The sequence below is a fragment of the Musca autumnalis genome, unplaced genomic scaffold (assembly GCF_047663935.1).
Source record: "Musca autumnalis isolate F117 unplaced genomic scaffold, ASM4766393v1 scaffold_3, whole genome shotgun sequence".
Lineage (NCBI taxonomy): Eukaryota > Metazoa > Arthropoda > Insecta > Diptera > Muscidae > Musca > Musca autumnalis.
The window spans coordinates 243,897,269-243,913,111 of NW_027411866.1; the positions used below are offsets into that span (position 1 = coordinate 243,897,269).

A 15,843-nucleotide genomic window follows, 5' to 3' on the forward strand; every position below is an offset into this window, starting at 1 on the left:
GTTCCACAAACATCCCAGACGGGACAGGAGAGACTTCTCTCATATCAATGAGTGCACCCCGATTCATATTAGCTCAATGATATGGGGCCTACTGTTTATCGCCGAGTCCGAACGGCGTGTCTTACGACACCACTTTTATAGAGAAGTTTTACATGGCTGAAATAGTCAGGAAATGTCGCCAACATTACTGAGGGATATTTTGCCACCGTTGAAAATTGTGATGTTGCCTGGCCGGGGAATCGAACCCACGACCTTTTGCGTGCTAGGCATGAAGTGCATGAAGTTTAATAGCAAAAATAAATGGAGGACTCGTAGGTAAATGACAAAAAGCATGAATTTTTTAAAGATTTCCTGGAGGATTCATAATTGACAATAAACGTGGAGTTTTTAAAGATTTTCTGGAGGAAAATAAACGTGGATTTTTTAAAGATTTTCTGGAGGAAAATAAACGTGGATTTTTAAGATTTTCTGGAGGAAAATAAACTTGGATTTTTAAGATTTTCTGGAGGACCCTTAAAGGGCAATAAACATGGATTCTTTAAACATTTTCTGGAGGACTCATAAAGGGCAATTAATATGGAATTTTTAAATATATGACAATAAACGTGGATTTTTTTAAGATTTTTAGGAGGACCCATAAATGACAATAAACGTGGCTTTTTTAAAGATTTTTAGGAGCACCCATACATGTCAATAAACGTGGGTTTATAAAAATTGTTTTGGAACACCCATAAGTGACAATAAAGGTGATTTTTATTGAAGAATCTTTGGCATCACCCATAAGTGGCAATAAACTTGGATTTTTTAAAGATTTTCGGGAGCCTCAATAAATAACAATAAACGTGTATTTATTTAAGATTTCTAGGCGGACTCGTAAATGAAAATAAACGTGATTTTTTGTTAGATTTGTAGGAGAACCCATAAATGGCAATAAACGTGGATTTTTTAAAGATTTTTAGGAGCACTAATAAATAAAAATAAACGTGGATTTTTTTAAGACTTGTAGGAGGACCCATAAATGACAGTAAACGTGAATTATTTAAAGATTTTTAGGAGCATCCATAAATGACAATAAACGTGAATTTTTTTAAGATTTTTAGGAGCATCCATAAATGACAAAAACGTGAATTTTTTAAAGATTTTTAGGAGCATCCATAAATGACAATCAACGTGGATTTTTTAAAGATTTTTAGGAGCATCCATAAATGACAATAAACGTGGATTTTTTAAAGATTTTTAGGAGCATCCATAAATGACAATAAACGTGGATTTTTTAAAGATTTTTAGGAGCATCCATAAATTACAATAAACGTGGATTTTTTTAAAGATTTTTAGGAGCATCCATAAATGACAAAAACGTGAATTTTTTAAAGATTTTTAGGAGCATCCATAAATGACAATAAACGTGGATTTTTTAAAGATTTTTAGGAGCATCCATAAATGACAATAAACGTGGATTTTTTAAAGATTTTTAGGAGCATCCATAAATGACAATAAACGTGGATTTTTTTAAAGATTTTTAGGAGCATCCATAAATGACAAAAACGTGAATTTTTTTAAAGATTTTTAGGAGCATCCATAAATGACAATCAACGTGGATTTTTTAAAGATTTTTAGGAGCATCCATAAATGACAATAAACGTGGATTTTTTAAAGATTTTTAGGAGCATCCATAAATGACAATAAACGTGGATTTTTTAAAGATTTTTAGGAGCATCCATAAATGACAATAAACGTGGATTTTTTTAAAGATTTTTAGGAGCATCCATAAATGACAAAAACGTGAATTTTTTAAAGATTTTTAGGAGCATCCATAAATGACAATAAACGTGGATTTTTTAAAGATTTTTAGGAGCATCCATAAATGACAATAAACGTGGATTTTTTAAAGATTTTTAGGAGCATCCATAAATGACAATAAACGTGGATTTTTTAAAGATTTTTAGGAGCATCCATAAATGACAATAAACGTGGATTTTTTAAAGATTTTTAGGAGCATCCATAAATGACAATAAACGTGGATTTTTTTAAAGATTTTTAGGAGCATCCATAAATGACAATAAACGTGGATTTTTTAAAGATTTTTAGGAGCATCCATAAATGACAATAAACGTGGATTTTTTAAAGATTTTTAGGAGCATCCATAAATGACAATAAACGTGGATTTTTTTAAAGATTTTTAGGAGCATCCATAAATGACAAAAACGTGAATTTTTTAAAGATTTTTAGGAGCATCCATAAATGACAATCAACGTGGATTTTTTAAAGATTTTTAGGAGCATCCATAAATGACAATAAACGTGGATTTTTTAAAGATTTTTAGGAGCATCCATAAATGACAATAAACGTGGATTTTTTAAAAATTTTTAGGAGCATCCATAAATGACAATAAACGTGGATTTTTTAAAGATTTTTAGGAGCATCCATAAATGACAATAAACGTGGATTTTTTTAAAGATTTTTAGGAGCATCCATAAATGACAATAAACGTGGATTTTTTAAAGATTTTTAGGAGCATCCATAAATGACAATAAACGTGGATTTTTTAAAGATTTTTAGGAGCATCCATAAATGACAATAAACGTGGATTTTTTAAAGATTTTTAGGAGCATCCATAAATGACAATAAACGTGGATTTTTTAAAAGATTTTTAGGAGGACATTAAACGTGGATTTTTTAAAGATTTTTAGGAGAACATTAAACGTGGATTTTTTAAAGATTTTTAGGAGGACATTAAACGTGGATTTTTTAAAGATTTTTAGGAGAACATTAAACGTGGATTTTTTAAAGATTTTTAGGAGAACATTAAACGTGGATTTTTTAAAGATTTTTAGGAGGACCCATAAATGACATTAAACGTGGATTTTTTAAAGATTTTTAGGAGAACATTAAACGTGGATTTTTTAAAGATTTTTAGGAGGACCCATAAATGACATTAAACGTGGATTTTTTAAAGATTTTTAGGAGGACCCATAAATGACAATAAACGTGGATTTTTTAAAGATTTTTAGGAGGACCCATAAATGACATTAAACGTGGATTTTTTGAAGATTTTTAGGGGGACCCATAAATGACAATAAACGTGGATTTTTTAAAGATTTTTAGGAGCATCCATAAATGACAGTAAACGTGGATTTTTTAAAGATTTTTAGGAGCATCCATAAATGACAGTAAACGTGGATTTTTTAAAGATTTTTAGGAGCATCCATAAATGACAATTAACGTGGACTTTTTAAAGATTTTTAGGAGGACCCATAAATGACAGTAAACGTGGACTTTTTAAAAATTTTTAGGAGGACCCATAAATGACAGTAAACGTGGACTTTTTAAAGATTTTTAGGAGGACCCATAAATGACAGTAAACGTGGACTTTTTAAAGATTTTTAGGAGGACCCATAAATGACAATAAACAGTTCGAAAATATTCGTAAAATTTGTGCGCACGATAACTCCTAAAGGGAGTAACCGATTTGGCCCATACTGTGTACGTCGTGAAATTTCTACCAGACTTAGATGAGGTTCCAATATGGACTCAATCAGTCCAGAGGTTGGAGCGCAAGATAAATCTCGAACAGATCTGCCAATTCGGTGCAAAATGTGGCCTTCGTAATATTTTGTCCAAACATAGTTTAAGTTCGAAGATAAACCATATCGGTCCACTCCTTCAGGTACCTCCCTCACAAAAGTTCAAAAATGTTCGGAAAAAATGTGCGCACCATAACTCTTGATGGGAGTGACCGATTTCGGATAAGTTCACTTTAAGACGTGTTCTCGAATCACTTTGATTTTTGTTGAAGCGATTTGCATTCGCCATCTCCATTACGACTGTAAAAGTTTTTTTCAGGGGCAAGTCCAAATTTCTTGGGAAAACAGCCCGAAAGGTGTAAAAACCCCTATGTCACCATAAGTGGCGGTCGGAGAGCACGATAACTCTCAAACTGTTCATCCGATTTGGTCCAACATTAGGTCTTCGTCATATTATGTCCAAACTTAGTTTCATGGGGCAATACCGGTCCAGAACTTCCGGTACTTCTCCCCAATATTTAGAAAATGTCAATATAATGTTAGGAAGACATCACTTGAATGTGGCAACCAATTTGGTCCAAACTTTGAATCTCCTAATATTTAGTTTAAATTTACCACACAGAAGTTCAACATTTGTGTCTTAGTGCAGTTAATTCCTAATCCACATTTTTGTCGGCTTGTTCAAATATCCAAAAAGGGCACAAAATTCTGAAGAAACCTTAAATACATTCGATCTGTCCGTAGGTGAATGTTTCACTTGACATTGGCTGAGGGTATATATCTGTCGGCAAAGCCGACTGACACTCTTTTACTTGTTTTTTTTTTACCGTTTTACCTACATACTTACTTTTTGTGTTATAAAACATCAAATGAAATAATTTTAAATAAAGGAATTAAAAACATACAAATTTACGTAGATATATATACATATATATAATTTTATAGAACTAGCCGAAGATCAGTGATCATGAAAAACAGAAAATACATGGAGATTATTCAACAATAGTATAAATTATATGTACAAACATATTAATGCATTCATAAAAATAACGAGATATATGGTAATATTCAAAAATGTTTTACAATCGTTGAAGTTGAGGTTCAACATTTAATAAGTCGCGAACTGTCAATATATTTTATACAATATGAATATATTTATATTAATTGAAGTGTTTTAGCCGGGGTCGCATAAAATGAAGCATAACAAATAATTTATGTGGAAGCTGTGTTGGTGGTAATATTAATATTCTTATTACAGCAAAAATGGAATTTTTAAATATTTGTTCTTTATAAGGGAATAAAACCCCCCATAACTTCAGAGCGCAGCATCCAATTTTGTGAACGCGAACAGATTTGAAACCACGACTTTTTTCTTAATCTATGTTCCAAAAATTGCGGATGTGCTCGCAAAAGTTTTTTTAACATTTCTTCCAATGGAATTGCAAAAGAAATTTGAAATTTACCATATATACACTGTCATATAATGCAAAGTCCAATATTTATTTCAGCCAAAGTCTAATATTTAGCGTGACACAGTGTTGTTTGTATATATCGCTCATTTACTCAAAGAGTGACACATCTCAAAAAATCCAATTTCGAGAAAAACGGATTTTAACTACTTGGACCCTATTTTGCAAACAGCTAGCCAGACATCAGTGCTAAATTTCTGTGAAGTGTTTTAGTGCTTCATAAACTCAAAACACTTTTTTTGTTGAATTATGTCAAACTTGTAGTAAATGAGCTGTAACTTTTTGAGTTTTAAAGATACCGACATGAAAATACACAAGATAAAGTAGTCGTTGAAAAAATAGAAATTGCTAATTCTGAAAACACATTTTGAGTTATAACACTCTTTGAGTAAATGAGCGCTATGACTACCTATGTATATACAAAACACAAACTTATAGAAAAAAGTGCAACAAAGCTAGTTGAACTGGCGACAGCTTTGGGAGACTAGTCTAGGTTAGTTGATTGTAATAGTTGTATAGTTTTTCTGTTAAAGTGTTATTCACACAATGTGATGTGACTATTTATTGAATTTTTTAATTCACATAATTAAGGCTAAGGTTTTAAAATGGTTAGACAAAAATAAATAAAAAAACAGCTCTTTATAATAATGCAACTTACATTTCAGTCGTTTAACTGGATAAAGTGGATACGTTCGATATGCGGAAATTCTTGGCACCACCTTTCTTAAAAATATAATTCAATGGGCAATAAAAATAAAGAACTGAAATGAAAGTATTTGGGTTAGAACATTATTTATAGTTATATTAATTTATAGTTGCTTTTTTTCGAAAGTATTTCTTCACACATTGTGATATCACTACAATTTACTATTTGTTCGCATCATGATTGATAGGCCTTTGTTTTCGTTGTGAAAGCTCTAAGTTGACGCATTTTATAATTCACATAACTAAGGCTAAGGTTTTAAAATGGTTAGACAAAAATTATGCAACAAGCCCCTCTGGTGGTCACATCGTGAACTAACTATATTAGGGACACATTTTAGACGTTTCATATTCAGAAATATTCAGAAGAAAAGTTTTGGCCCGAACTTTGTAAACAATAGATAACTCAGGAAATATTTCGATAACATTTTTGTAAGTTACTTCATTAAACTATTTCATTGGACTTACTTAGCTGGCCCATTACAGAACATTTGTTCCATAGGCCGAACTAAGATAAGATCTCCAATTCTCTCTGTTTAGTGCTTCGCTTTCTGGAATACCGCGCCTTGTCATCTCTCCATCCACTTATTTGCGCCATCCATTCTTTGGCCTGCCAATTCTGCGTGCACCGAAGTGTGGCTCGAATTTATACGCCTTTTGTGGCGGGTTCATCATCGTTCATTCTGATTATATGGCCTAACCAACGCAATCGCTGCATCTCGATACGTTTAACTATATTAATGTCGTTGTATAGCAGATACAGCTCGTGGTTCATACGACGTTGATATTCACCGTAAACGCAGATCGGTCCGTAGATCTTTCGAAGAATTTTTCTGTCAAACACGCCAAGCACTGCCTTATCTGCTTGCGCAAGTACCCAGGCTTCGGAAACATACGTGAGCACGGGTAGTATCAGTGTTTTGTAGAGCGTTATTTTTGTTTGACGAGTTGTGGCTTTGTTTTTAAAGTGCTTACCTAAGCCAAATTAGCATCTGTTGGCCAGTACAATTCTTCTTTTTATTTCACAACTGATGTCGTTTGTTGTGTTTACGGCGGTGCGGAGGTAGTACACGAAGTCTTTTACTACCTCAAAATTATAGGAACCAACTTCAACAGTTGGTGCGATCTCAATGGACGCATTGCGCGTCGACACCATCAACTTGGTCTTCCCGCGGTTTATCGCCAGACCCACTTTAGCAGATTCTCCTTCGACCTTCATGAAGGTATCGGTTACTTTTATTACTGATCGTCCCATGATGTCTATATCATCAGCATAAGCAAGTAACATGTGGTGTACATTGTGCCACTTTTTTGACATTTGCCTCTCGTATAACCTTTTCTAGCAGGATGTTGAAAATATCACACGAAAGGCTGTCTCCTTGCCTGAAACCTCTTTTGGGACCAAACTCTTCGGAGAGGTTCTTTCCTATTTTAACTGAGGACCTCGTTTCAGATAAAGCCATTTGGCAAAGACGGATAAGCTTTGCGGGGATACCAAATTCAGACATGGCTTGGAATACCTTTGAATGCAGCGGGCTGTCGAAGGCTGCTTTATAATCGACAAAAAGGTGGTAGGTGTCGATCTGCATCTCTTGGGTCTTCTCCAGGATTTGCCGCAGGGTAAATATCTGGTCAATGGTGGACTTGCCAGGTCTTAAGCCGCATTGGTATGGTCCAATTATTTCATTGACCATAGGCTTTAGTCGTTCGCACATTATCCCTGACACTATCTTGTGGGCGATAGAGAGAATAGTTATGCCCCTATAGTTAGGGCATTCAGTCTTATCTCCTTTTATGGGGACAGGGCACAGGATGCTCAGGTCCCAATCGTCGGGTACTCGTCCATCCTGCCTGATTGTGCTAACTAGCTGATGCATACACCTTATCAGCGTGTCGCCTCCGGTTTTGAACAGCTCGGCTGGTAAGCCATCGGCTCCTGCTGCCTTATTATTCTTCAGCCGATTTATTGCTGTCTTTACCTCATATTGGCTGGGCGGTATACATTCAAGACCATCTTATGGGATTGGGACTGTGGTATCTTCGTCGTCTTCGCTGCTACTGGATACCAACAGTTTTGAAAAATGTTCTTTCCATATCCTGAGTACACTATCTGTATCTGTTACCAAATTACCTTGCTGGTCTCTACAGGAAGATGTGCCTGTACCAAAGCCATCAGTTTGATGCTTGACTCTTTGGTAGAATTTTCGGACTTCATTCTGGCTCCTGTACATCTCGATTTTTTCACACTCCCGCATTTCCATCTCTCTCTTTTTTCTGCGGAAAAGACGTTTCTCCTCTCTCCTTTTCTCCCTGTATCTTTCTCGTGCGCTACGCGTTGCTACGGATTGTTAAGTAGCCCTATATGCCGCATTTTTCTCTTCGATACCAGCACGACACTCCTGGTCATACCATGGATTCCTTGGTGGAGGTCTCTGGTATCCAAGTACTGATTTTGCGGCTGTTTGCATGGAGTGGGCAATGTTTTGCCATTGTGCTGATATGTTATCGGATGAGGAGTGCTTTGATTAAGCAGTTGGCCAGTTGAGTGGAATATGCTGTGGCTATCTGTTGTGATTGCAGCTTACCGATGTCCAACTTCCGTGTTGTGTCTGTTCGCACTTTGTTTGCTACGTTTAATCTGGTACGTACCTTTGCTGCAACAAGGTAGTGGTCCGAGTCTATGTTTGCACCTCGGAACTATCGTACATCCAACACGCTTGATGAATGTCTTCCATCTATCACAATGTGATCAATTTGATTTTTTGTTCTTTGATCTGGCGACAGCCAGGTTCCCTTATGGAGGTCGAGATGTTTAAATGTGGTGCTGCTAACTACCATGTTTTTTGCCATCGCGAATTCAATCAGCTTCATACCGTTGTCAGATGTTTCACTGTGGATACTGAATTTCCCGACTGTTGGGCCAATGATATTCTCATTTCCAGTTTCGGCATTAAAATCGCCTAGAATAATTTTAATGTCATGTGCAGGACAACGGTCATATGTTTCATCTAGGCGGGTGTAGAATATATCTTTTGTATGTTCGTCCTTGTCTTCAGTGGGAGCATGAGGGCAAATAAAGCTGATGTTGAAGAATTTTGCTTTTAATCGAATTGCAGCGAGTCTTTCATTCACTGGGGTGAAGCTGGAGACCAGATGTTTTAACCTTAACGTTCTTATGGGCGAACGCGCGGCACATGTTAGCTCACTACCTTTAACGGGTGTTAAAGGCAGTTCAACAGGTGACACCACGGAGAGAACAGTGTCCACTTGAAATAAAAGAGGGAACAAGACAAATCCTGGGCTTTGCCATGTTAAAGCCGGTCAGGACCGTTCCTTGGTATCTTCCATCTCCTACGTTACCCATTTCAATGGACTATGGGCAATAACAATAACTGAGGTAATCTTCCATTAAAAAGCGTTGGAAAAATTAGTATATATTCATATATTTAATTAACAATAATTAAAACGTTGCTTAATTTTTTTTTCTGGGAGAAATCTAATTCTTATTGTTACTATACCTGGCAACCCCGTATAACTACAAGTAGCAAACTATCGATTTGTTTCTGATTCTTACTATCTCTTCAAGTAGAAAATATACAAATGTTATTTACTATTTATTTTAGAAAAATATAACTAAATCTTGTTTTGTTTTTTTTACAGGTGTTTTGTTGGGCACACATTGAAGGGAGTTCCAGAAAAAAATTGATAATAACCTTATCATGATCAATGGTTTGCTATTAAAAAGTATATTTTTATCAAAAATGTCCGAGTTAGATAATATATAACTTAGCAAAGGAACGGAATTTGTATTTTTAGATTTAAAAACTTTACTTTAGTCGGGTATTATCAATTCAAATTAATCGTTATAAACCAATTATATGTATTTATTATCAGTAATTATTGTTTATTGACAATGTAAAAGTGACACATTAATGCATTTATTATTTATTGTAACTTTGTCATTTAATTGTTTATCTCTTTCTATTTTATCGGTCTTCTATTCTTAATGCATGGACAATAAATTTCCATGTTATTATTGCAATTTTTTATATTTTTAATTATTATAGATTATCTAACAACATATGGGTATGCAAAGGCCAACATTGTAAAAAAATGCATATAAATTGTGTAAAAACTATACGGGGTTTTGTGCAAATATCTTGCTATTAGTCCCCATAACAATATTCCGTTAAAATATGGAGAGTTTATTTGCGATTTATTAAAATAGGTCAAAAATAAGAAGTAACTACTATTTGGAAGTGACAATAAAAGTATTTCAAAAATGACCAAATCGATGGTTTCTTGGAGAATTACCAAAGGTGAGTTCCTTAATGAATTGTTCATCCACGTTGGACATTCATTAGAGCATAAATGGGCTTAGTTAAACCAAAAATTAAGGCTCGGCATTTTACACTCTAAGGGTACTGGTTCCCCGATTTTATTAAATCTTGATCTTTCGTTGGAGGAAATTTTTAGAGTTTTTTCTTCAACTTGACCCAAAATATCAGGAGTTTGGCCCGAGGTATTTATTAGTTTAGTTTTGTTATATTACATCAGAAACTTACACTTACTTAGCTGGCCCATTACATAACATTTGTTCAATACACCGAACTAAGAAAAGATCTCCAATTCCCTCTGTTTTTCGGTTCGCTTTTTGGAATACCGCGCCTTTTCATTTCATCATCCACTTGTATGCTCCATCAAAGCTTAGGACTCCCGATTCTGCGTGCACCGCCATGTGACATGTATTCATACGCCTTTTTAGCGGGTTCATCATCGCTCATTCTTATGATATGGCCTAGCCAACGCAATCGTTCCATCTCGATACGTTAAACTATATTCATGTCTTTGTATAGCTGATATAGCTCGTGGTTCATACGACGTCGATATTCACCGTCAACGCAAATCGGCCCGTAGATCTTTCGAAGAATTTTCCTCTCAAACACACCAAGCACTGCCTTATCTGCTTGCGCAAGTACCCATGCTTCGGAGCCATACATTAGCACGGGTAGTATCAGCGTTTTTTATAGTGCTATTTTTGTTTGACGAGATGTGGCTTTCTTTTTAAATTGCTTACTTAAACCATAGTAGCATCTGTTAGCCAATACAATTCTTCGTCTAATTTGAAAACTGATGTTGTTTGTTGTGTTTATGGCAGTGCCGCGGTAGACGAAGTCTTTAACTACCTCAAAAGTATAGGTACCAAGTTCCACAGTTGGTCCGAGCTCTATGGACGTCGACACCATCAATTTGGTCTTTTCGCCGTTTACCGCCAGACCCACTTTCGCAGATTCTCCTTCGACCTTCCTAAAGGTATCAGTTACTTCCTTTACTGATCGCCCCATGATGTCTATGTCATCAGCATAACCAAGTAACATGTGGCTATTGGTGTAAATTGTGTCATTTCTTTTAACATTTGCATCTCGTATTACCTTTTCCAGGAAAATGTTGAATAGGCCACACGAAAGGCTGTATCCTTGGCTGAAACCTCTTTTGGTACTGAACTGTTCAAAGAGTTTCTTTCCAATTTTAATTGATGACCTACACCTTTTTCAGATGTAATTCGAATTATTTTAATTGTAATTCGAGAATTCCATTTGTAATTCGAATTATTCCATTTGTAATTCGAATTATTCCATTTGTAATTCGAATTATTCCATTTGTAATTCGAAATATTTCATTTGTAATTCGAATTATTCCATTTGAAATTTGAATTATTCCATATGTAATTCGAATTATTCCATTTGTAATTCGAATTATTCCATTTGTAATTCGAATTATTCCATTTGTAATTCGAATTATTTCATTTGTAATTCGAATGATTTCCTTTGTAATTTCAAATAAAATAATTCAAATTACAAATGAAATAATTCGAATTACAAATGGAATAATTCGAATTTCAAATGGAATAATTCGAATTACAAATATAGTGATTCGAATTTCAAATAGAATAATTCGAATTACAAATAGAATAATTCGAATTAGAAATAGAATAATTCGAATTACATATGGAATAATTCGAATTACAAATGGAATGTTACGAATTACAAATAGAATTCTCGAATAACAAATGAAATGTTACGAATTACAACTAAAATGTTTCGAATTACATCTGAAAAAGGTATAGTGTCAGTTAAAGTCATCTTACAAAGCCGGATGAGCTTTGCGGGGATACCAAATTCAGACATTGCATGGAATACCTTTGATCGGAGGGGACTGTCGAAAGCTGCTTTATAATCGACAAAAAGCCTTCTCAAGGATTTGCCGCAGGGTCAATGGTGAACATGCCAGGTATAAAGCCACATTGGTATGGTCTAATTATTTCGTTGACCATTAGCTTTAGTCGTTCGCACAATATCCCTGACACTATCTTATAGGCAAAAGGGAGAAGATTTATGCCCCTATAGTTAAAGCCATACGGTCTTATCTCCTTTTTTGTGGACGGGACACAGGATGCTCAGGTTCAAATCGTCGGATACGCGTTCTTCCTGTCAGATAGTGCTAACTAGCTTATGCATACACCTTATCAGCGTGTCGCCTCCGGTCTTAAACAGCTCGGCTGGTAAGCCATCGGCTCCTACTGCTTTATTATTCTTCAGCCGGTTGATTGCTGATTTTACCTCATCTTGGCCGGGTGTTATACATTCTATACCATCTTCTGGGATTGGATCTGTGGTATTATCGTCTTCACTACTATTGGATACCAGCAGATTGGAAAAATGTTCCTTCCATATCCTGCGCACGCTATCTGTATCTGTTACCGCTTTTCCATTTCTCTCAATATTTTTCCATTGTGTTGTTATGTTATCGGGACAAGGAATGTTCTCATTAAGCAATTGTGCTAGTTGAGTGGAATATGCTGTGGCTATCTGTTGTGTTTGCAGCCTATCGATTTCCAACATCCGCGTTGTGTCTGTTCGTGCTTTATTTGCAACGTTTAGACGGGTACGTACCTTTGCTGCAACAAGGTAGTGGTCCGAATCTATGTTTGCTCCTCGGAACGATCGTACATCCAAAACGCTCGATGAATATCTTCCATCAACATGATCAATTTGATTACTTGTTCTTTGACCTGGAGACAGCCAGGTGCCCTTATGAATATCGAGATGCTTAAATCTGGTACTGCTAACTACCATGTTTTTTGCAGCTGCAAAGTCTATCAGCCTCATACCATTGTCAGATGTTTCACTGTGGAGACTGAATTTCCCGACTGTTGGGCCAAAGATATTCTCCTTTGCAATTTTGGCATTAAAATCGCCTAAAATGATTTTAATGTCATGGGCAGGGCAGCGGTAATATGTTTCTTCTAAGCGCTCGTAAAATATATTTATTTATTTATTTATCTATCAACTTTACAATAATTCTAAGCCATCGGGCCAATTTAAATGAATTACATTATATTATATATGTGTATGTTATCACTACTCAGAGTGCATATAAAACTAGGTATATGATATAATCCTATAATTACAAATACTCCAAGCCATAAGGCTAAAACAAAATACAAATATTTATATTCCCACTACTCAAATGTAAGAAAAGATTAAAAAAAATGTAAAAAAATAAACTATAGATAATAATAAGGTTATAACCCTTCATATTTGAACTGACAGTTAAAAACAGTGAGATCACTAAAATAATAAAAAAAAAACAATTTGGCGTTCATCAAACGATGGAAAGAGAAAGTATCTGAGCGTCAGAGTAGGTGTTGCAGAAGATGTCTTGAGAAAGAAGCTGGCGATATATTAAATACTTTTAAATTGTTGGGCAAAATATTATATAGCCGCGCTACTCTTACTTGGAATGATCTATCCATTAAAAAATAGCACTAGAAATATTCTATATCTTTGGTCTATTCGTCCTTTTCTTCAGTGGGAGCATGAGCGCAAATAAAGCTGATGTTGAAGAATTTAGCTTTTATTCGAATTGCAGCAAGTCTTTCATGCACTGGGGTGAAGCAGGATACCAGATGTTTTAACCTCTGACCAACTACAAAACCGCAACCAAACTCATGCTTTGTGTCATGGCAGCTATAATACAGTGCGCCAACTTTAGGTGTTGTTGTGACATCTTTCCCAGTCCATCGTATTTCCTGTATGGCAGTAATGTCTGCCTTGTACTTTTCAAGTACATCTGCCAGCGCGAAAACTGCACCTTCTTTATAAAGAGTGCGAACATTCCAGGTGCAGATTCGCAGATCATGGTCCTTAAAACGTTTGCGGGGGTCGTCAACTTCAGAGGGGTTTGTTTTTCTTTTCTTTCGTTTTTTCATAGCAGGCTGCTTTTTTTCAGGGGGGTTTACAAGCCCGACGCCCAAACCCAAGTATTTAACATTCTTATGGGTGAACGCGCGGCACATGTTAGCTCACCACCTTTAACGGGTGTTAAAGGCAGCTCCCCAGGTGACACCACGGGGAGGTCAGTGTCCACTTGAGATGAGAGAGGGACAAACCCTGGACTTTACCATGTTAAAGCCGGTCAGGACCGTTCCTTGGTATCTTTCATCCCCTACGTCAACACAACATTGTTCCACAACATCCCATACGGGACAAGGGAGACTTCTCTCATATCAATGAGTGCACCCCGATTCATATTTAGCTCAATGATATGGGACCTACTGTTTATCGCCGAGTCCGAACGGCGTGTCCTAAGACACCACTTATAGAGAAGTTTTTCAAGGCTGAAATACTCAGGAAATGTCGCCAACATTACTGAGGGGTATTGCCTGTTGCCTGGCCGGGGAATCGAACCACCGACCTTCTGCGTGCAAGGCGGGCGTGCATACCATTGCACCACGGTGGCACCCATCATCCCCTACGTCACCCATTACTAAAATGCCAAAAAATAAACCAAAAATTTGGAAATTCTTAAGCTGGGTACACATTGTCAGTTTTGAATGACAGCTTTGTTGTTGCTTGCTAGTGTGGCCGTTCATTTTTGTCATTCATCATGCAACTACAAAATATTTTGTGGTTGCTGGACGGTTGGACAGTTATCGATAACTGCAAAAAATCGTCATTCAAGACTGACAATGTGTACTGTACTTTAATCTATTATTGAGGTAGATCATTTTCAATGCCTAATTTAAAAATGCCAATTTTTTGTTTCTGGTAAAATTTTTTAGTATAACGGTACTGTAAACGGAATAGTTTGTATACCATCTTAAAGACAACGTTTCAGCCTACAAAATTGTTTTTTGAATTGTTAAAAAATCTCAACTCGTTTCCAAGTTATCAATGTTTACATTTTTTATTTCAGGCTGCATCATTTTCAGTGACAGTCACTGTATATTTTTGAGATGTGGACCGGTACTATGTAATTTGGCTAATCTTCAAGTTTGTTCAAACTACATATATTTTCCAAACTTTTAAAAGACAACCCATGATTTTATTATTAGCTTTGCAACAGCAGCTGTATTTACCGCTCAGTTTATCAATATTGCTATCGATGTATTCTTCGTGTACAGTAATTTCTGGTTACCTGCGTCATTCATAGCTGTATTTTGGCGTTAGCTGACCAAAAATCTGTTTATTGGCAACTATTCTCTATTATGTTTTAGTGCACATTCAATAGCAGCATTTTCGGCAAAGCTGCATCAAAATTTTGGCGATTTTACTTCAATTTGGTTGTAAAATTTACATATGTCTGCACAAGAAAAAAATTTAATTTTTTTGCGAACTCAAAACAAGGATAAAATTCAACCACTCTGATTTTGTATTGATAAGGGTGCAAAACAAATACAACAAAAGAAAATATAATGAATTGTAAAAAATTTTAACGTTTTTGAACGTTTTTTTAAGCTTCCTGCATTTTGGGGATTGCTGCACAAGAAGTCGTGAAATTTTTGATTGTGCAGGTAAGCAAAAAATACTGTATAGCTAATTTTTTTAAGGCAGCATGGCTAGTGAGTCCACCGATCGTCATATTTTTTACTCCAACTTGTTTTAAATTTAAATGGCAACCCTGTCACAGCAAACATCTCAAATGTACAAATGGGAAAGTACAAACTGAGCACAACACCCAAATACAATAGGCGAGAGCAGAGTCCCTCTCGCAGTATTTCATTTTGCACGATATGAATCATAACAAACTCAAAACAAATATGAATGTCTGACAACAGAACTCAACGAAAGTGACCCATTTATAAG

The 15,843-nt window shown here is 35.7% G+C and overlaps 1 long non-coding RNA gene across 1 annotated transcript; it reads left to right on the plus strand.

The window, feature by feature from the left end:
* The first annotated feature begins 5,457 nt into the window (after nt 1-5,457).
* On the plus strand, nt 5,458-9,992 carry LOC141397314 (uncharacterized). Its single transcript, XR_012411367.1, has 3 exons — nt 5,458-5,601; nt 5,659-5,773; nt 9,356-9,992. It is a non-coding gene; the product is annotated as an uncharacterized lncRNA (long non-coding RNA).
* The last annotated feature ends 5,851 nt before the right edge of the window (nt 9,993-15,843 follow it).